The sequence below is a fragment of the Castor canadensis genome, chromosome 9, assembly GCF_047511655.1.
Source record: "Castor canadensis chromosome 9, mCasCan1.hap1v2, whole genome shotgun sequence".
NCBI classification, from domain to species: Eukaryota; Metazoa; Chordata; class Mammalia; order Rodentia; family Castoridae; genus Castor; species Castor canadensis.
The window spans coordinates 115,910,966-115,933,620 of NC_133394.1; positions in this window are offsets into that span (position 1 = coordinate 115,910,966).

Genomic DNA, 22,655 nt, shown 5'->3' on the forward strand with positions numbered 1-22,655 from the left:
TTCCTACTCCCAATCCCATTTCCTACAGAAGGCAGCACGCCCACCCCACGCCGTCCACCGCCTCGGTTTTCTCAGTCATGCAGTTATTTGAAATAAGCTCGTAAGAGAAAGGCAATATTCAAACTGAAAAGTCCTATTCCCACAAAGTAATGACAGCAGCTAGCGTTTATGATATCCTTGCTGTACCACCATACATACTATGCAGGCAGTTTATATGCATTAACACATTAAATCTCACAGGATATTTATTAACCTCCAGTTTGCAGGCAAAGAGGCAATGACAGCTGGCAATGAGGAACAGGCACAATTCTTGATAAAACCCTCACCAGAGAGAACAGGCAGTGTGTGTGTATGTGTGTTGCCTTTGTGCTCTAACACAAGGAAAACACTCTGCCTGCTCCACTTACTTTTGCTCTAGGTAGTTATAAACACCTATTAATTTTATTACCTAAGAGTTTCATTGTGTGCCTGTCTTGCTTTTCTTGTTCCCCAGCTGATGAGAGAAGAGGTAAGAACAAATTAGTCAACACAACAATCCAAGGCACACACAGATGAATTATGGAGAGGGAATGACATGGGAACCAGAACAGGTGAAAGTGGAAAGGGAGGGAGATTTATGCCAATTTTTGGAAGAGGAAGTCTTAAAACTTCGATTAAAATGTTTTCTTTGAACGTCAAATTTGAAGTTTTGAGTTGTATCAAAGATTAGTGATGCACAAACAGACATGAAGACCAGTGGAACAGAATAAAGGGCCCAGATATGAATCCACACAACTATACCCACCTCATTTTTAACAAAGGTGCCAAAAATATACAATGGAGAAAAGACAGCCTCTTCGACAAATGTTGCCGGGCAAAGTGGTTACCCATCTGCAAGAAACTGAAAGCTAGATCCATGTCTCTCACTCAAAATGGATTAAGGACCTAAATATCAGACCTGAAACTCTGAAGTTACTACAGGAAGGAACAGGAAACACTCTGGAACAAATAGATATAGACAAAGACTTCCTCAATAGAACCCCAGCAGCCCAGCAACTAAGAAAAAGGATGAATAAACGGGACTTCGTAAAATTAAAAAGCTTCTGCACAACAAAAGAAATGGTCTCTAAACTGAAAAGACCGCTCACAGAGTGGGAGAAAATATTTGCCACCTATACATCAGACAAGGGACTGATAACCAGAATATACAGGGAACTTAAGAAACTAAACTCTCCTAAAATCAACGAACCAATTAAGAAATGGGGAACTGAACTAAACAAAACTTTTTCAAAAGAAGAAATTCAAATGCCCAAAAAACACATGAAAAAATGCTATCTCTGGCCATAAAGGAAATGAAAATCAAAACCACACTAAGATTCCACCTTACTCCTGTTAGAATAGCCATCATCAAAAACACCACCAACAGGTGTTAGTGAGGATATAGGGGAAAAGGAACCCTAATCCACACTGGTGGGAATGCAAGTTGGTGCAACCACTGTAGAAAAAAATTTGGAGACTTCTTAAAAATCTAAACATAAACCTGCCATATGATCCAGCAATCCCACTCCTGGGGATATACCCAAAGGAATGCAACACAGGTTACTCCAGAGGCACCTGCACACCCATGTTTATTGCAGCGCTATTCACAATAGCCAAGTTATGAAAACAGCCAAGATGCCCCACTACTGATTCCATTGTAAACAATGGAATTTTACTCAGCCATGAAGAAGAATGAAATCTTACCATTTGCAGGTAAATGGATGGAACTGGAGAACGTCATCTTGAGCAAGGTCAGCCAGGCTCAGAAGACCAAACATCGTATGTTCTCCCTCATATGCAGACTTTAGATCTAGGGCAAATGCAGCAATGTTGTTGGACTTGGATCACATGACAAGGGGAGAGCACATACGGGAGATATAAGAATAGGTAGAAAACCCAAAACATGAAAGCGTTTGATGTCTCCACTCCAGAGGAGCTAATACAGAGACCTTAAAACAACAGGTTATCATGAGCAGGGGATCAGGAACCAATGTACAGATCAGTTAGAGTTAAATCAACATGGGTCGTAACACATGAGTACACGAAAGCAAGAGTAGAATTCTCTCTGTATAGTTATTCTTAACTCAACTAGCAAAAACACTCTACCTTCCTTATTATGCTTATGTCTTTTCTTCAACAAAATCAGTGACAAGGGCAGAACAGGACCTGCCTGGAACTGGGGGGGTGGGGGGAAGGATGGGGGAGGAGGACAGGGTTCAGAAATGACCCAAACAATGTATGCATATGTGAATAAATGAACAACAAAAAGATTAGTGATGAAAATAAATTTGATCTAATACATTTATTATTTATTTATTTAACACTAATGTAGCATTTATTATGCCAAGGACTATTCTAAGCACTTTATAAATATTTGATTTTTAAATCCTATTACGATCCTTTGAGGTACATACTGTTGTTATCCCCACTTTACATTGGAGGAAACAGGACACAGAGATTAAGGACTCTTCTTATGGATACATAGCTAGTACATGTGGAGTTGAGGTGCTAATCAAGGAAATCTGGCTTCAGAATCTCTGCTGTTACCCCATTTGGTCATTGAACATTACTTTTGTTTTGTTTTTTTTTTAATAGTACTAGAATTTGAACTCAGGGCCTCACACTTGCTAAGCAGGTGTTTTTACCACTTGAGTCATTCAGCCAGACTTGGTAATTGGACATTTTTTTAAAAGCTTTTTTTTTTCAAATGTACCTTTGAGATTAATTTTTTTAAGCAGTGGAATTCCAATTTCATGTAAAGTTCTGTTTTGTAGGAGGTACTGTCATAAGTCTTTTTTTCAATTCTGAAAATAAGAGAAAACACTCAAAAACCATTTGAACCTGCAAAAGATCACAGTTTTCCAAGTTTCAATGTTGCCTGGCAGTTTGATGATGGATTTTCTTTCACTGCCCATTTCTAGGTGACTTTGGATATTATACAGCCTGAGCACACAGATTGTCATGAGTGGCCATTAATTCGGGGGGTTTTGATTTCCACCCCAAAACATGCTGTTTATTCAACTCAAAAGCATTAAAAAAAAATCAATGAGCCCATTCTACGACTCTGGGAAAATTCCTTTTCTGGCTGAAAGCTTGGAATGTTATTATAAATGAGACCATCTAAATGTTAACTTCTCTCTTACTGATCTCTGCACTAGGTCACTAGCCCAGGGGTGCTGGTGATAACAACGATCTGGCAAGTCTTGGGGCCTCATGGCACAGGGCCCCAGGGCCTTTGAGCTGCCGGCCTGGGAGGTTAAATCCTGGGGAAGCTACACTGTGGAGCTCCAGTGACAAGGCAGGGTGCGGGGGTGGGTTGTTGGGGGCCAGGAGTGGAGGCAGTTTGCAGTAGTCTTGCACTATAGTAGGCGCTATGCCTAGCCTACTCTTGGTCATTTATGGTTCCTTTCCCCCGCTCAGTCCATCTAGTTAGGAGGTTATCTATTAATCTTTCCAAGAAACAGCTCTTAACTTTATGAGTTTTCCTTGCTGACTTTTAGAGGATTACTTTGATTACTATCTTTCTTCTACTTTGAGTTTAATTTGCCATTCTTTTCCACTTGCCATGTGAAAATTCAAATCATTAATTTTAAATCTGTATTCTTCTTTAACATCAACATTTGAGGCTAACATCAAATTAGCTCCATCCCACAAACTTTGATATGTTGTGTTTTTATTATAATTTAGTTCAAAATATTCAAAAATTTTCCTCATGATTTCTTCTTTCACCCAGTGTTTATTTAGGAATATTGTTTGATTTCTGAATACTTGGGGATTTCCAAACTGTCCTTCTGCTATTAGTTTCTAATTTAATTTTGTTTTGGACATAGACTGTATCCTGTATGACAACAATCATCTGAGATTCACTGAGATTTGGTTTATGGCCCAGTGTATGACTCATGAAATTTCACATAATAAATTAGCTGTCAATATCAGCTAATAAGCACAATTTATTTATTTTATAATGCATAATAATTGAAGAGGAGTCTTGTAATTTCAGTTACCATGCAATGATGGCATTTGGGGAAATGTACAACTCCCAGGGTAGGACTGTGATGCTGTAGGATCTGTATTTTATTTTATCTGTGCTTTCAGTGAAGAAGAGATTCTGGAAACTGATTTCATTCAAATAACTTTTAAGGTTCTGGTTTTACAGATTAGATGCTTATGTTGTATATTAGTGAGTTTTCCAGTTAACAAATCTACCTGAGAAACTAAATTATAATCCAAGGTAGTTTGCTTAACAGCAGAAATCTAACCAGATATGGAACACCACCTCATTCTTGTTAGAGAGTTGATGTATTAACTAGATTATTTAATTAAAAAGAGAAGTTACATAACTTGCCATACCTAATGCAGCTAGCAAATAGAAAAACTGAAATTTGAACCAAACTATATTTAACATCCAAAGTCAATACTTTTGGTAATTAAGTTAAACTGCCTTTCATAGTAAGGGATGTAATGGACGCTTTGTAGTATGTAAAACTTTCTATTCATTCTTTGAAACGTAAGGATATGGTGGCGTGGGTATCTGCTGCCTCAGCTCCTTGGAAGGCTAAATGAGGAGGATTATTTGAGTTTGGGACCAGACTGGGAAACCTAGTGAGAACTTGTATTTTTAAAAAAAATTTAAAAATAAAAAGGAAAGAAAGAAAGAGAGAAAAGAACAATAGCATTTAAATTTTTGGCATATTTTACTTAATTCTGGACTCAAATTGGGATTTGTAAATGAGGAAAAGTTAATAGGTATTGTACATGTGGGTGGGGGAGAGAGACAATATGAATATATTGATTCATATTAGCTATTTCAGGGAAGCAATTCGATGAAAATTGTGGAATCTGAGAACGGAACACATTTTCATGTCTGTATCAAATTACATTATTAAGCATGAAGTCTTTCATTTATTCATTCCAGTGAATATTATAAAGCAGAGACATACACATTTCCCTCTATTCTAAATCTACTCTTCTTGGTATTCTTTCCATCTTGTCAAATTACAACCTGTTCTTTAATTGCTTTAAATAAAAAATAATCTAGAAGTTGTCCTGAAATTCACTGTGTCATTCACACCCCACATCCCATCAATCACCAAATATTACTACCGCTGCCTTAAAAATATATAGACAGTCTCCACTTGCACTATCCTGGTCTAAACCACTGTCACCTCTCACTGAATTACTTTGGTAGTCTCCTAACTGTTCTCTGCATGATCTGTCTTTAAGACTTTATTTAAGTCTTAAAGGAGTTAAGACCTTAACTCCTTCTTCCCCTTGTTCCTCTAACTTAGCAACACTGGTTCCCTGCTTTTCTTTAAACACTCTAACACTGTCTTGTGCATGTTATTTTCTTACTAGGCACGCACTTGCCCTGGATGTGCTCATGGCTCTGTTATATTCGGGTCTCTGCTAAATGAGGCCTTCCCTGAATACCACAGCTAAAACAATCCTGTCCAACCCTATATTATTTTTTATCCCTTTACCTTCTTTACCATATCACTGATCGCCACCTTTCTTACGTGTATACTTCTTTGTTTATCGTCTTCTTCACATCATTAGAATGCCTGTTCCATGAGGGCAGAAGCTTAGACTTTTAAACTGCTGGCTCCTCAATGCTTAGAAGCAAGTCTGGCACTTAATAAATATTTTTTAAATGAATAACTGTGCATCACATTGAGCTTTATATCACAAATACAATAATACTTAAGGGATAAACACCAGAGACACAATTCCTAAACTCAGAGGTATTCTTACAATTCTTACAGGAAAGATAGCTATTTAGTTATTAAATAATTAATTCATGACTTTTAATTACAGTTATAAACACAAAAGAGTTGTCATTGACCACTCTGGCTGAAGGTCTTATTATGTTGGGAAGTAGATTATCAAATATCTAATAATTTACGGCTTACAGCCAGAATTCCTCAGATCATATAATTTTTGAAATGAAAATACAAAGAGTAAGTTTCATGCAAATTAGCATCTATACTTAGAGGTGCTTTAAATAGGATTATAAAGATTTAGAGGGAGCTGACAAAGCAAGTCAGGGAGCCAGATTAAAAGTAGCCTTTTAAATAGGTAATCCAATGTGCCTGTGTTCTTTCTGTCAGTCAAGGTTACCACAGGTCTCAGGAAAAGAAATCCAGTGATAGGTATACTGAGTCAAACTAATCACACTTTGGAGGGGAAAGTAAAGCAAAACACAATATAACACCCCTTCCCTTTTAAACTTGGGTAGGTAGAAGAGATATCCTAGTTTGTATGTTACATATATGTAGACAAAATTCCTACTTACCAGCAGTTTCTACTAAGAGATTACCCACCTCCCTAGTCTTCCATCCCCAAATCTTTGGGCTCCTTGCATGTGGTTCCTCAATTGTTTATCACGCTGTATCATAAGCATCTCTTCTCTTCCCTGTCTCTCTCCTTGGTATGGTCTCTGAGGAAAGGACTCGTGTGTGCTCTTGGACCTTAGGACAGTTCCCTGCTCATTGTAGGTACTCAGGAATTGTGTTGAGTGAATGAACAAACACTTAATGAATTTCATGACTAAATGATTGCTAAGCACTGTACACAATAAAGACTTTCATTTAAAATGGAAACGAATTGTTTCATTTGGCCATGTTTTGTTAGAATTGTATGATAAATTGTTTAGAAACAAGGTATAAATAATGGCTCTGTCTTTACATAAGTTCATTACTTAATAGTCACACGGACCTGGCTATCAAAATTCCCATTGCGACATACTGGGCACAGGGGAGGCCCAAACAGCATGTCATAAAGCTCCAGTTCAGATGTTGTCTAAGAGTTTAGAGGGGAAGGGAAATAGAGAGAGCATGATTATTGAGATGATATGCTATCATCTTGCTCCATTTAAACACACAAAAGCCTAATTAATTAGAAATTGTATTTCTATTTCATAGATAAGGAAGTTGAGTCTCACAAAGCTTATATAATATTTTCACAACTACAAAACTAATACTCACTATCCTGAGAACCAGTAATCTTTAATCTTAGTTTAGGAGGGGGTGGGGGATGAAAGAAGTCTAAGAGGTAATAAAGGAAGAAGCATTCCAAATAAAAGGAATGAGTCATCCTGAATATGTAGCTTTTTTTTTTTTTTTTGGCATGTGTATGAGTCATTGGGGAAAAAGCTGTTTTATAATGTCAAGTTTTTTTTTTTTTTTCATTTTTCTTTTATTATTCATATGTGCATACAAGGCTTGGTTTATTTCTCCCCCCTGCCCCCACCCCCTCCCTTACCACCCACTCCACCCCCTCCCGCTCCCCCCCTCAATACCCAGCAGAAACTATTTTGCCCTTATCTCTAATTTTGTTGTAGAGAGAGTATAAGCAATAATAGGAAGGAACAAGGGGTTTTGCTGGTTGAGATAAGGATAGCTATACAGGGCATTGACTCACATTGATTTCCTGTGCGTGGGTGTTACCTTCTAGGTTAATTCTTTTTAATCTAACCTTTTCTCTAGTTCCTGGTCCCCTTTTCCTATTGGTCTCAGTTGCTTTAAGGTATCTGCTTTAGTTTCTCTGCATTAAGGGCAACAAATGCTAGCTAGTTTTTTAGGTGTCTTACCTATCCTCACCCCTCCCTTGTGTGCTCTCGCTTTTATCATGTGTATAATGTCAAGTTTAATGTCAACTATGAAGAAAGGTGGCAGGAGGAAGAAAGGTTTAGTAGAATTATTGCTCCAACCATTTTATTTAACTCTTTCAAATCACTTTTAAAAGTTTCAAATGACAGACAAGTCGTGAGAAAGTGAATGTTCCATGGCTAGGTATGGGAGCAAATTCCCAGTATTTCCCAAGGTTATTTTTAGGTGATTTATTTTAGTTAATAATAATATAAAAAGTAATAATGACAAATATGATTTTTTGCATTTGTATGGAGGTGATGTACTTGCTAAGAGGTGTACAAGTGCATTCAAGTTATAAATGTGTCACAGTTGGTGAAAACCAGCAATGCTTTCCCACACGTAGAATGCTTTGCCCTCATTGTTAGAGGCACATTGCTGAAACAAGAGAAGTAACCTAATTTTTTTGTGTTTTCACCTTCCTAATGGCTAAAGCAATATGGTGTTCTGGAGTTAGAGGGACCAGGTGTAGGGGTGTCAGATAATAAACAGAACATCTAGTAAAATTTGAATTTCAGATAAACAACAATTTTCAGTATAAGTTTCTCTCAAACAATATTTGAGATGTACTATATTTTTATTTGCTAAATTCAGCTACCTCATCTGGGTGAGAACCCAGCCAGCTGATACAATACCAACTACTGTGACCCTGCCTCCTTTCTTCCTCCATAAAAGTGGAGTAAATATAGCATCTGCTGTGTAAGAATGTTTTAAGATTTACAATATTAATTTAGCACAGAGAAAAGTAAAGAATTTCTCTTTGTGTGTGGCCACTACTTATGTTACTTTATGCTGTAATGTTTACTACAATTTCAAGCTTTAAAAAAATGTTTGCAATTACTTTCATAGAGGCAGGTTTAAGGTACTACCTTTATTGTTATTTAAGGCAAAGGGTTTATTTCCTTAAGTAGATTATGTCACTTTTCTTAGAGAGGAGCATGATATAAAGGGTCTGATACAATAACATTTTAGCATAAAACTAAATTGTGACACGAGTGGCTGCATTGGTTAGTTTAGGGAAGTTTATTACAGAAATGGATTTATCAAAAGCACTCATACTTAAACAGTATGTGTTTAAATATAAGATTGTAAATAATTAAAGAAAGGTGGTATATATGGTAAAACGTTGATTGATCAATGAGTTGAAAGAAAGGAATAAAATATCAATGATAATGATTTATTTAATTTTATAAAGTCAAAGATAAATGCAAATTTTCTGGAAGTCTCATTCGCAATATGAAATTATGGTCATAAAAATGATAATATACAGTCTAGTAATGTAATTTCTAGAAAAACACTTAATAATCATAGATGTATATTTAATGAATTAAGAATAAGAATATTTATTTTGAAATCCTTTAGCCCAAAAGAAAAAAATGCCCAATGAGAGGGAAATCAATCAATGAATTATGGAATAATAGAATAACAAAATATCATGCACTCTTAAAAGGATGCTTTAGATACCTAGTAATATAAAAATTATTGTAATATTAAATAGAAATGAAAATGTATTTATTAGAGAATATATGAGTTGATAGAAGCAAGATGTTAATATTGGTGATCCTTAAATGGTAAGACTAGTTTTCTTTTCTTCATTTTTCTAATTCCAAAATTTGATTAAGCATGTTTCATATTTTAATTAGAAAGAGAAAATCACTTTTAAAATTCTGAAACTCAAAAGCCTACTTTCCTGAGGTACTCAGAACATCCCAAGTTTTTTTCTCAGCATCTTGGGATATCTGCTCTTTTGAGAGACTCTTATCCTACTGGGAACTGAAATCATTCACTGAGGCAATAAATCTTATTTAGTTTTTTGATGGCTAATTATTCAACAGGATAAAAACTACAAGAGAAAGAGTTATGTTGTTTTGGAGCTGGTAGATTAAAATAAGGGTAATTTTGTTAGAAGGAGACAGTATTTATTTCATGCCTGTCTGATTTTCAGCCATAAGCAAAGGTTTTGTGGGTAGACTGTCATTGCATAAAAGAATTCTTACAGAAATGTACTTTCAGGTCATTGGAGTAATATTTGAACATTAATTGGCAGACTGTGGTTGTTTTTACAAATTGAAGTATTAATTAGTCTTTCAGACAAGCTCAGTTCTTGACCAGATATATTTTAAATATGCAATTCTTCCACAAAATGCACAATTAAAAGGTCAACAAATAACTAGGTATTCCTTACTTATATTTTAATAGTTTTTAACAGGATGGTCGTATATTTGAAAATTGAATCATACTTGTAAAAACCTAGACAGTTTTTTTCAAGATTGTAACTTTGGGAAAAACTGGCGGGATAATTTTAATACGATGCATTTGGCAGTATTAGCTGAGCTTTACTCTCAAATTTACTAAGAGATGTAGCTTCAAGAAATGCCTTTTTGTCCTAATTCTCATACATATTCGTCAGCTGGGGTTCAAGCAGAGGATAATGGTGATTTGGTTGTTATTTTCATCCACGTACAAATCCTCAGATCCGATACTGAGTCATGAAAATCCTCCTTGTGAACACCATGGAACTGTTTCTCTCCCTAGGGTAAATGAGAAAACTAGACATTTGTGCATGTTTAAAGAAAGGAAAAAAACATCTCATTTATTACTTTTAAATCTTTGGACCAGCATTTTGGCAATGTCAGTATTTACAATATATCCTTGTTTGTTTTGTCTACACCAATGACTCCACTTCTAGAAGAAGACATTACTTAAACAAGCAAAGGTAAGAGCCCAGTGGTAACAGTGCAAATTGCACCTCTGTTTTATTTATTAAAACATCAGCTTTTGCTTTGTTTTCTTCATTATGCATTTTTTAGGCACAGCTGATGGTCACATTTTGTATTAATTCTTTGCATTTGGGCAGACATGAACATTAAAATACAAGTTTACTTAAAAATAACTATAAATAAATGCCTTGAAATATGATTTTTGTTAATATGACTATCTCAACATAGTAAGTACTGCCTGGTTTTTGAAAATTCAAAATTTCATTTTTTGGAAGTCAAAAGTAATAACTTTGGCAAATGTTTTCTCATATGAAAGTATTAAATGCTGATTTTTCTTTCTGTTTAAAATAATTGAAGATAGATCAGCATCAAATTCATATAAATGGTAACAGAGGATCAAGTTCTAAAATGATGAATTACAAGTTATAGGGAACTATACTTTGTTTTCAACCTGCAAACCTTATTCATTCAAAGATGAGTGTCTGAGGACACAAAGTTGATTATTTGAGGCAGCAATTTACTGTAAGTGACAGAGCTAGAATTTCTGCTACCTTGCCCTCTCTTAATTCTCCACGATAAGCATGTACATTTTAATTAGACTTTAAGTAACTACTATCAACTACTACTGTGTTTTATATTGATAAATTTAAATACGTTACTTATCATTTTTATTGTTTAGATTAAGTGATTTTATTCTACATGAAAAAGTTAGGCACTATTAAAAAAGCTTGTTAAATGTTCATATATGAGTTGGGGGTGTGGCTCAGTGGTAATGAGCTTGCCTAGCATGCATGAGACTATGGGCTCAATTCTCAGCAAAAAAACAATGTAGAAATATACATAAGGTTCCTGTCCTTACATAATATTTCTGTTTGTAAAGAGATGCCAATTGTATAATTGGCTTTTTGCATTTTGACTTTTCTGTTTCTATATCCCTTAATTCAGTTGTTCTTTTACTTTTGTTTTTGTACTTGGCATACGAATGCCATTCACTTGTGTTAGATCAAGCTAGTAAAAAAAAAAAAGTGCTGAGTGAAGCAATGGGGTGTAAATCACCAGGCCTAATCCTTATCTACTGTCCCTTGTATCCTATAGAGAAGACAACCTCTTTCTTCAACTCTGGAAACATTTGTGAATATTGATCACAAAAATAATCTCAATAAAACAAAAGGGTATACAGGTTTCATTCTATGGCCACAGTCAAATAAAGTTAGAAATTAATAGAACCATAAATTAAGAAGCCTCTCCCTTAGACAGGATAGAAATAAAAGGGAAAGAAAAGACATTGTTGACAACAGAAAAATAACTACTGCAGAGCTTTCTCTTTTTCCATGGAGGTAATTTTTTAAATTGTGAGATTAATATGCTAAAAATTAAAAGTCTGAATGAAATAGATTATTTTCTAGACAAATGTCTAAATTTAAATGAAGAATCAAAAGTTGTTGATTAAAAATAAAGAAATTAAATGAAGAATCAAAAGTTGTTGGTTAAAAATAAAGTGAATAAAATTTTTTAAATGTCCAAGAACTACCTCTAATAAGTGTCACTGCACTCTAAATATATTTACTCATTAAATTTTTCAACAAATATTTACTTTTCCAGACAGAATCTTTCCTTTATTCCTTACTGTATCTGTATCAGTAGGTCAAAGGAGAAATTTATATGATGCCTTCAGCCATTCACATTAAGTGATAATATGGGACAAATAGGCTGCCATAGTTTCAGTTTGGCTGTGGATCTGACCTAATTTGCCCAGCTTGTCTTTTTCTGCATCCCCCAAAAAGAGAAATATCATGTCCTTTCCCATCAACAGAAAGGCATTGTGCCAAGATTTTGAGCTATACTGATGAGGGTAAATTAGATTTTGGAATAAAATGCTTATAATTGCACATAATTGTTCCAAAATATCAAAGTACAAATCAATAGATATGTAGTTGATAAAAATGTAATTGATAAAATGCAACATTTATTGTTGATAAAGTGGGAAGTTAGTATTAAAAGAAAACTTTCTTTTATTGTTTAGTGCAATAGGAAAATTTATATGAAATTAATGGGCAAAAAGTAGAGATTATAGATACTGAAAGACAAAGGGAGCCGAATGTAATACATATTATTTAACATTTTTCTAAAACTTCTAGCTGATACAATGAAAAAGAAAAAGAAGTAAAATAGTTTTTTGAAGGGATAAAATTATCTCCTGTGGATGATATAATTGTCTACCCAGAAAACCCAATTAGATAAATTTTAAAACCTTTAATACTTATGTTCAGTAAGATGACAGGATACAAAATAAATGTATAAATTAATAGTTTTCCTATAGACCCACAACAGCTAGACAATATAATAGCAGATTTTATTAGGACAAGAAAAATTTAACTACAGAGCATATTTAATAAGAAATGAAAATTACAAAAAATTACAAAGTAGTTGTTTTAAAAAAGCCACTGATGAGTGAGAAGCTATCTCCTATTATATGATAAAAATCTAATATGTTTACATGTTGATTCTCCTAAAATTATCCATAAATTTAATAAAGTCACTTTTAAAGCACATTGTTAGTTTTCTTGGGAATTTAATGACATTATTGTAAAAGCAATTGTCAATAATAAATGTACACATTGTGCTGTTGTTGAAATAGTCACTATAGTCATTTAAATACAGCCATTAAAGTGATGATGAGTACAGATGTATATTTTTATTGGTCACACATGTCCAATGAAATCATATTGCACATGTTTGCACAATAAAATAAATACCAAAAGTATTTTGGGTGCTCATTGTGAGCCGGACACTGAACAAAGTACTGGAGACATTCAAGCTAAAGCTCACTGGCACTTGTTTTCAAGCCTGTTAGGAGAGACACTGACATACGGGGACCATAATAAAATAGTGGGTCAGTGTATTCTCTATGTTATCTGAGTGCAAGGAGGAGCCACAAGTACCTGGGCATCCAAAATCCAGCTGTAGTGATCTACGCTACAGCTTCCATAACAAAATATTGTTGAATTCAACCAGCTGTAGAACAAAAATGTTAGAAAAATGATTGTACCTGTACCATACACACACAGACTTTTTTTCCTCTTGTGATTATTCCCTAAACAGTATAGTATAACAACTATACTGTTGTAACTAAATTGTATCAGTTACTATAATAATGTAAAGGTGACTTAAGGTGTCAGGGAGGCTGTGAGTAGTTTATATGCAAATACTATACCACAGACTGGTGGCTTAGACAACAGAAATGCATTGTGTCAGAGCTCTGGAAGCCGAAAGTCCAAGGATCAAGACAGCAGCAGTTTAGGTTTCTTCTGAAGCCTCTATCCTTGACTTGCAGATAGGCGTTCTTTTACTCTGTCCTCACGTGACCATTCCTCTGCATACGCATCTGTCATGTCTCTTTGTGCGGCCACACTCCCTCTTATAAGGACACCAGTCAGATTGTATCAGGCCCACTCATTTTACTGTAATCATGTCTTTACAGGCTCTATCTCAAATGTAGTCAACATTCTAAAGTACTAGGGGTTAGGGTTTCAATATATGAATTTTGAAGGGACATTATTGATCTTATAAAAACAGCCATTAGAAATATTTGATCTTTTCTTTTTTATTTACCTTTTTTTCCTTGCCATTTCCCCTGGCAAGAAAGCTCATTTCCTCTACTGTCTAGAAAACTCCTAGTTACACATTCCCTGCTTTAGAGAACATTTTTGTGATTTGCTCAGCTCTAACAGTATTGGTTTATGCAAACACAATATCATCATATTGGACTTCTACAGATTTATTAATTCTCTATGGCTGCAAGCCTGTCTTAATCAACATGCTCTCTTTTCCCTTTCCTTTTTCCTCTCTGCACCTGAGCAACTTACATGGCATTGCCCTGACACAGCAAATGTTCAACAAATGTTGAGAAGCAAAAATATTAATTAAATAGAGATTGGATTATACACTACCTGCAAATTGTTTTCAGTAAAACTATAAATATTTTATATGTTCTTTTTTGGGGATAAGATATAAACTTATGAGAGGTAGGGAAAATGTCATCCTAAATGTTGACTATTCACTGTGACTGACAAAGTCTCCATGGAATTAGTGTTCAGGGACCTCATATGCTAGGTTCTAAGTATTTGCATTTTGTATGTTTACTTACCTTTATTATTGCCATAAAAATGTGAAGGTAATAAAGGAAGAAAGAAAGTTAGTTTCCTGCTCTTAAGATGCTGGCGGAATATAGGGACAATGGAGCCTTACCTGTAACATAGATATGTGCACCAGGAAGTAAATGCTTAGGGCTTGTCTCAGTCTGTTTTCTGCTGTGATAATACCACAACTGGATAATTTATAAACATAGTAGAAGTTCATTTGACTAGTGATACTGGAAGTTCAGAACTTCAAGAACATGGTGCCAATTTCTTGGCAGGGCCTTTGTGGAGCATCATAGTATAGCAGAGGGACAAACAAGCACACTGGAAAAATAGAGAAGAGAAAAGGCTTAAACCACCTTACTACCCCCATTTAAAAATCAGAAACTAAATACTACAACAACTCACCCATGCTTGCAAAAAATGGCATTAATCCATTCATGAAGGCAGAACCATTATGACCCAATGACCTCTGGAAGGTCATTGGGTCATAATACATATGACCCAATATGTCATATTACAGTCATAATACATATTATGTATTAATACATAATACAGTCATAATACATATTGCAATTAAATTTCATCATTAGTTTAGAACAGGACATTCAAACCACAGCAAGGCCAAATGAATGGATACAGGCAATATGAACAATGGATGGTGAAATCGCAATAGGTTTTATGGAAGTTGGAACCTTCAAGACTTTCCAAAGAACTTGTCATCAGCATGAATTTCTGAGAAAATTCCATTGCAGAACAGATTGTGGGGTGAGGTGCCCTAACATGAAAGACAGGAAAACTTCAGTTAATCAGAATTTATTAATTTCTGTGAACAAATATTTGGAATTCTGAGCACTTTCTGATTCAATGGAGATGGAGAAGTGAGAAGGATAGTAGACTAAAGTCTCCAACATTTATGCAGTCTGTTTTTACTTTTGAGTACTAAAACACACAGATTTTGAGGAAAATTTTCCTTGATAATGAAGGATCTTGTGATGCACCAGGGTCATAATTTATATAAATATTACATATATATAAATTATATATGTATATATTAATGTCTTAAATATATTAATGATCTTAAATGTCTCCCAAAGTCCCATGTGTTAAAGGCTTGTCCCCAGGTGGCACTATTAGAAGGTGGTGAAACTTAAGGGGTAGGGTCTAGTGGGAGGTCTTTAGGTCATTGAGAGTGCGTCCTTAAAGGGGACTATAGGACCCTGGCCTCTTCCTCTTCCTCTCTTTTTCTTCTTGACTATGAGGAGAGTATTTTTGTTCTGTGATATTATTGCTCCCTGTTATTGCCACCTGACCTCCCCAAAAGAGGCCTAAAAGCAATGAGTCCACCTCATCTTATTATAAACACAGTGTTATTATTGTGGCTACATAAGGAGTACTAGAAAATATATGTGGTTATTTGATGGCTTTTTAAATTTGGCTTTTAATCAATGTAGATTTTTATTTTGTGATGGATACTTTATAAATTTTCTGTAGATTGTTTAGCTGTTGGTAATTTCACCGTGGTAAAAATTGTTTCTTCCTGAGAAAGCATTGGGCTTTCTTCCCACATTGATGATAATTAACAAGGTTGACTGGTCCCTGCGTTTGCTGTTGGTGTGTGCACTAAACAGTGTGTCAGTTCTCAGATCTGTTTTAGGAATTACAGCTGGCTTTTGAGCCTACAAGGATAATTGTTGTTTTCTTAATAGTTGCTTTGACACCATTTTGACTTCTCAAAGTGATGGTTTGTGGGAGGAATTAAAGAGAAATTAATTTAATCATGTTAGTGCTCTTTGTCTTCATGAAAAGTTGATGGTCTCGCTCTCTGAATTTAGAGATTATATAATAGTACTGTCAACTTGCATGTGTATGACCTCACAGTCTTCAATATAGCTCTGTTTATTAGCTTTCTACAGAGACATTGCAATAGACAGTTAAGATATATCATCATTACCTTATAGAAGAGGAACCTAGGGATCAGAAAGTTCTCAGTCAAGTTTTCACAGCAATTTGCTGAAAAGCAAGAGGCCAGGTCCTTGCTAAGTAAGTGAGTGCGTTCTCAGGCACTGGTTACCTCCCTGTCACAGGGCAGGCAAAGCCCATTCTAGATGCTTTACACAACTCCCTGAGCCTTGTTAAATGGTAAGAAATAAACTTAACTGCAATTAAATCCTGAGATTAGGCAAAACTAGAAAACATGATTGATTGGTTGTTTGATTAATAGATTTATATATTATATAATAAAGCTCCAGAACTTATTCTTCTGTCTTTCTGACACTTTGTATCCTTACACCAACATGTACATTTTCACCAATGGGAAACACTATTTCATTTTATTGTTGTGCTGGGTGTGGGTACACTGTGGCATTTACAAAAGTTCTTACAATGTATCAAATGTATCATACTTGAATTCACTCCCTCATCATTTTCCTCTATCCTTCCCTCCCCACATTCCTGGAGTAGTTTCAACAGGTCTCATTTTTCCACTTACACACATATGTACACAGTATTTGCACTATATTCACCCTCCTTCACCATTTCCCCATCTCCTCCCCCCTCCCACTGGCACCAGCCCCCCTAGACAGGCCCCACTCCGCCTTCCTGTTCTCTGATTTTGTAAAAGGAAAAAAATGTTCTTATTGGTTTAAGATAACTATACAGGGAGTTTTCCTTGTACTAACAGAAATAATTTCTGCTAAAATCCCATTCACAAAGTAACTTTTTCCTCATTAAAAAACATTCTAATAGCTAAATATGGTAGTGTATGACTATAATCCTAACACTTGCGAGGCTGAGGCAGGAGGATCATGAGTGCAAGAGAGCCTGGATTACATAGTGAAAGCCTATCTCAAAAGAAAACAAAAATCTCTCTGTGTGCATATATATGTGTATATATATATATATATATGTAGAGAAGAGAAAATACAGACGAACACAAAGAAAGCAAAAAAACAGATGACCTCATTACTAAAAATTAACATGTTTAACATGTAAAAGGATGAACAATGACATGGAAGGATGCAGAAAACTTACAGTAGTGGCTGCTTCTGGGGAAGCAGGGAAGGCAGAAGACAAGAATGGGACTGAGAGGTGGCTGTTTCACTAAAAGGTTTTAATTCTAAGGTATAAAGTTTTACTTTTTCAAATGTCACAAAAGGATTGGGAGTCAACTTGACAAAAGTCAACAGTTATTAACTCCTGATGGCAGAAATATGGATAATATAATTTTATACTGGTTTGCATTTTGAAATGGAGATCAATATATATGTCCATTAATTAACTGATTTACATGCACAAAATTCAAAATGTACAAAGGATACATAAAGAAAATTTTTCTCACTTCCTCTCCTGTTGTTCAGTCCCAAGAGTACTTTCTTCTTGAGGTAGGCAATCACTGTTACTACTTTCTTGTTGCACTTTCCAGAGAATTTTTTCTCTCTCTCTTTCTTTATATCCCCCTACATGACTATGTATCCTTTCCCCTTATAAATGGCAGCATATTGTATTTTTGAATGAGTTTTAATACCTGTTCATATGGAAGTTCCCTGTTATTTTTAGTAAATGCATAATATTTCATCCTATGGGACATCTTTTTGAAAGAAAAAAGATTTTAAAAAGATGAGGAAGAAAGTAAGAAGGAAGTAGTAAGGGAGATTGGGATTCTGTTGCAGAAGAAAGGGTAACAATTCAGTAGACAGTGGTGAGATCTTGAAGGATATAGGGTAGGGATACGACAACTGATGCTCCTTAAGAAGATTAATTTGGGAGTTCTTTGTAGGGTGAATTGGAGGGAACATGAGACTGCAATTGAATAAATGAGTTAAAAGTCTTCATTAAAGACAAGTGGTAAGAAGCAAATGACAAAACTTGAGTAGAAATTCAAATGAAAAGATGAAAGTAGAAGAATAGAATGTGTGAGACTTGACAAAGAGGCTGGCTGAGAAGGAAAAAGAGTCAAAGATGAGTAATTCCAGTTCTAAGTGAACTCTGGTGAGTGAGGGCACAGAAATACTATGAACAAAGAGAAAGTCAGGAAGAACTGGTTTGGTAGGGGAAAAATGTGAAGGTCCCTTTGGACATATTGGGCACAGAGGTTGGGTATGGATGCTTCAGAAGCTAAGTTAAAGGAGTTTGTCTAGCAGGAGCTATTCACACTACTTGGAATAACTGAATGGATGAAATGTGGTATAGGAGCAAAGGAAGTTGGTCAAGGCTGGATAAATGGAATTGGGAGATGCCTGCATAAAAGTGAAGGTTGAACTTTAAGGAAGAAGATGGATGAAAATAAGAGCCACCAGGATGCTGAATGTGGGGCTTTATATATTAATAGTTTCTAGATAATATATGGTACCAATACTATAAATGGAAGGGCTTCAAAAAAAGTGGTAGAGGAGACAGTGCTCCAGCACTTAGGAGCTGGTTACAATTTAATGGTCCCAGACTTACTGCTGATTGATGAAATACAGAGGTCCAAGTCTCTAATGGCCACAGAATCATCAGACAAGAGAATCCTTACAATCCTGATTTGCCACACTAGGAGTTTATGGATTGGAGAAGGTGGTAAACAGAAGAGATAGGGCATGAGAATTTAATAAAGAATTTGGAGTGGTAGCAAAGCAGTTTGGGGTTCAATTCCTCACTTTCACTTACCTCTGCTTCTTTCTTTTCTGCTTCTCTCTCTCTCTCTCTCTGATTCTCCCTTTCCTTTCCTGCCCTGCCCATCTAATGAAATTATACAAAAAAAAATTTTTGGTGTTTTCCCTAAAGATAGTAATTGATTCAGAACATCTACATAGTATGCATTTAGGAGCAGATATCTGGTGAGAAGTGGGAGCTATAAACTTATCTTAAAGCTGAATTTATTTAACAAATCTACTTTTTAAAAAAGTGTATTTATTTGGAGATGACATGGCAATCCTAAAGAAAATAATTAGAAGGCTTTAAAAAAAACCAAAGCCAGTCTTTTAAGACTTGGCCAATGTTCTCAGTGAAGCATTTTGATTGTTGTTACTGTACTGTAAATAATTGCTTGGATCCAAAAGGCATGGTCCAAGCTTTCATGGAGGATAGCACACTGATAAGGAAGGAAGCAAGGATTGCAATTGGGCAATCTTGAGGCAATTGGGGATGACCCAAATCATGTTTTCCTGCACTGCATGAAAGGACTTGGGCTTTGCAGCTAGTTTTTGAAAATTCATGTGATCTTGAGCAAATGATCTTACTTCTCTGAGTTTCATATCCTCCCTTATGAAATGGAACCCATAAAACCTGTGTCTCAAATTCAGTGTGCTAACATGTACCAAACATAATGCCTGACCTTTTAGGTCAATAAATATTTCTTTCATTTTTTTCCCTTGTCCCGCTGGTATTGAATTATAGAGGCGGAAGGCAATATTCAGAAGTTCATTCTCACTTGTCTGGTCAGTTCTTTTACTGCCTAAACCTGTCATACAGGGTGTAGGTGAGTCACTAGTGATTCCCAGTATTCTCACTGAAACAATCAACAGGTCACACTTGAAGTCTGAAGAACTATAGAGAATTTGGAGAGATTTTGAAGATACTCAGATTTGAAAACACCTGATCACTTAGGCTAGCATTTTGCTACTTCCCATCATCCACTTCTAAATCTCTCTCTGCATCCTTACCTTTTCTCACTGGGGTTTGTCTTTCTACTCTTTGTCATAGGTATCTGTTGATCTCTTTATTGCTCCCCCATGTTCATCAGGTCGTTTAGCACAGGATACACTGATGTTCCTTTCCTGCTGAGTCTCACTGTCATCCTGGGCAACCTCTACAGCTATGAAATTTCTCACATCAAGGGCATCTGAGTTCCAAGCATTACAGATTCCTGTCTTCCTCAACTCTGGTGACCTTGTCTTCCTTTCCACTGTGGTCACCTGAGTCCTTGACTCAGTGATGCTTCACCTTCACAATCATGACCTTCACTATTGCATCTCATTTCCTGAACACTTGCATCTCTTCCCAGTTCTAGTGTTCTTTCTTATTAGGCCTGTTCTTCAGCTTATTGAGATATTTGTCCCCTGACCTTTGCTAATATGCTCTCCTTTCCCAGCAGCCTCTCTTCTCCTTGCAGGCTAGAATATATTACTTGTCATTTAAATGAGTCTTTCACAATATTATCATCTTGTTTTTCCCCTTGCCCTTCCACTCCAGATAACCCTAATCTCAAGATTGATGTGCAATCTTGGATTATTATAGCTGTCTTTTTGGGGGTGGCTCTTTCTTATCTGTACCACTGAGTGTCATGAGAGGAAATCCAAGCATCACAGTACCATGTGTACTGCTGCATCCCTTGGGACTCCACTAATGTCTTGCAATCCTTCCACAAATTTCTACCTGGCTTTTTCCTCTTGCCTATGCAGGCTGTTGCATGCTGCACTTCTTCCTAAATTTTCACCACATTGGAAAACTGGTAATATCACACTTAGAATCCTTTAACCTTCATTTTCTTTTAGACAACAGAACAATCAAACATCAGTGGTTTAACATCTGCCTTCCCTTCCATGTTTTCTTCCCTTTAATCCTTTAACTACTCCCTGCTTCCTATGGCTACCTGAAGGCACCTTGCTCTTTTATGTAGTTGTTTCTTTGTTCTGCTGTTGCTTTACCTAGAATCTTGATCCACATCATAATGTGCTTGGGTAAGTGTTTACACTTTGTCCAAGGTAGTGCTAGACTTGGCTTTTCAGGAAGTCTCATCTCAACTTTCCTACAGAAGATTGGATATGACTCTTCTTGGCTCTTACAGCACCTCTAGGACTGACCCACCTCCATATACTGGATATTGCTATTCACCCCTCTGGATCCCTTTCTACTCTTCACTATGCTCTCTGCAGATGAGAGCTGCCCTTTATGGATGCATCCTCAGCCCCTCTGTCATGATTGAATGTAGAATCCCAGCAAGGGATCAGTGTGTGTTGGGGTGTGAAGTTAGGGTATTCAGTATCCCGAATGAGTCCTTCCTATGAACCTACCTTGTGCTGGCTATGTGCTTCAATGTTAAGTCACTGTTCCTCATAGAAACTTAGTCTGCATAACCTTCTAGAGCCATGTTAACTCTCTACTTTTGCCTTTGGAGTCTAGTTTTGGTAATAGCTTGACTACTTCTAACTCTGGGTTACTGCACTATTCTTTGAGGTGACTTTTTATTCACACCTTTGTAAATAGTCTCGTTGGAAATAAACTGTCCTGGAATTATCTCTGTGTTAGTCAGCTTTCTGTCAATGTGACAAATAATAAATAACTTAAAAGGGAGAAAGTTCATTTTGCCTTACGGTTTTGGTTCATGGTCCCTTGGCCATGTTGCTTTGGGCTTGTGGCAGCACAGTTCCCTATGAGTGGAAGTGAATGCTGGAGCAATTGCTTCATGGTGGAGAGAAAGAGAGAGAGAGAGAGAGAGAGAGAGAGGGGTCTATCTCCTCTCAATAGCACTGGTCACCAAACCTTTAACATCTTAGCCTTTGGAGGAGTTTTAACATCAAGCTACAGTAATGCCATTTTGAGTATGCCTTTGTTTTGGTTTGGACCTTGACTACAAACCTCCTTCAAAAGTGTTATTTATCTATTACATGTCTACATAGCTAAGGAATAATCCTTAGCTATAGCTTTGAGCACATTTCTTGCTGCTAGTAATTATTGATAAATATTTTTGGCGGAGGAAAGTAAAAATGGAAGGAAGGACAGAAGGACACTAGGAATATAGGCACCAAGCAGCTTTCTCATCTTAGTTTGATTTCTTAATAACTTCTTATTCTTCTCCCAGTCTCCTCAGTTCACGATACACAAAACAAAAATTGAACATATGGATGGGGCAGTAAGTAATGCTTCAACCTGTGTATATATTATGTAGTGTTTAAATCAGGTTAAACATATTTGTCTCCTCAAATATTTATCATCTCATTGTGGTGAAAACTTTCAAAATCCTTTCTTCTAGCTTTTTGAAATTCACAGAGTATTATTGTTATTTATAGTCATCTTCCTGTGCAATAGCACACCAGAACTTTTTGCTCCTATTCAACTTTAGTACCCTTTTATCAAGATCCACATTCCCATACTCCTCCTCTACTTTCCCCAGTGTCTCATAACCACTATTCTACTGTCAACTTGTATGA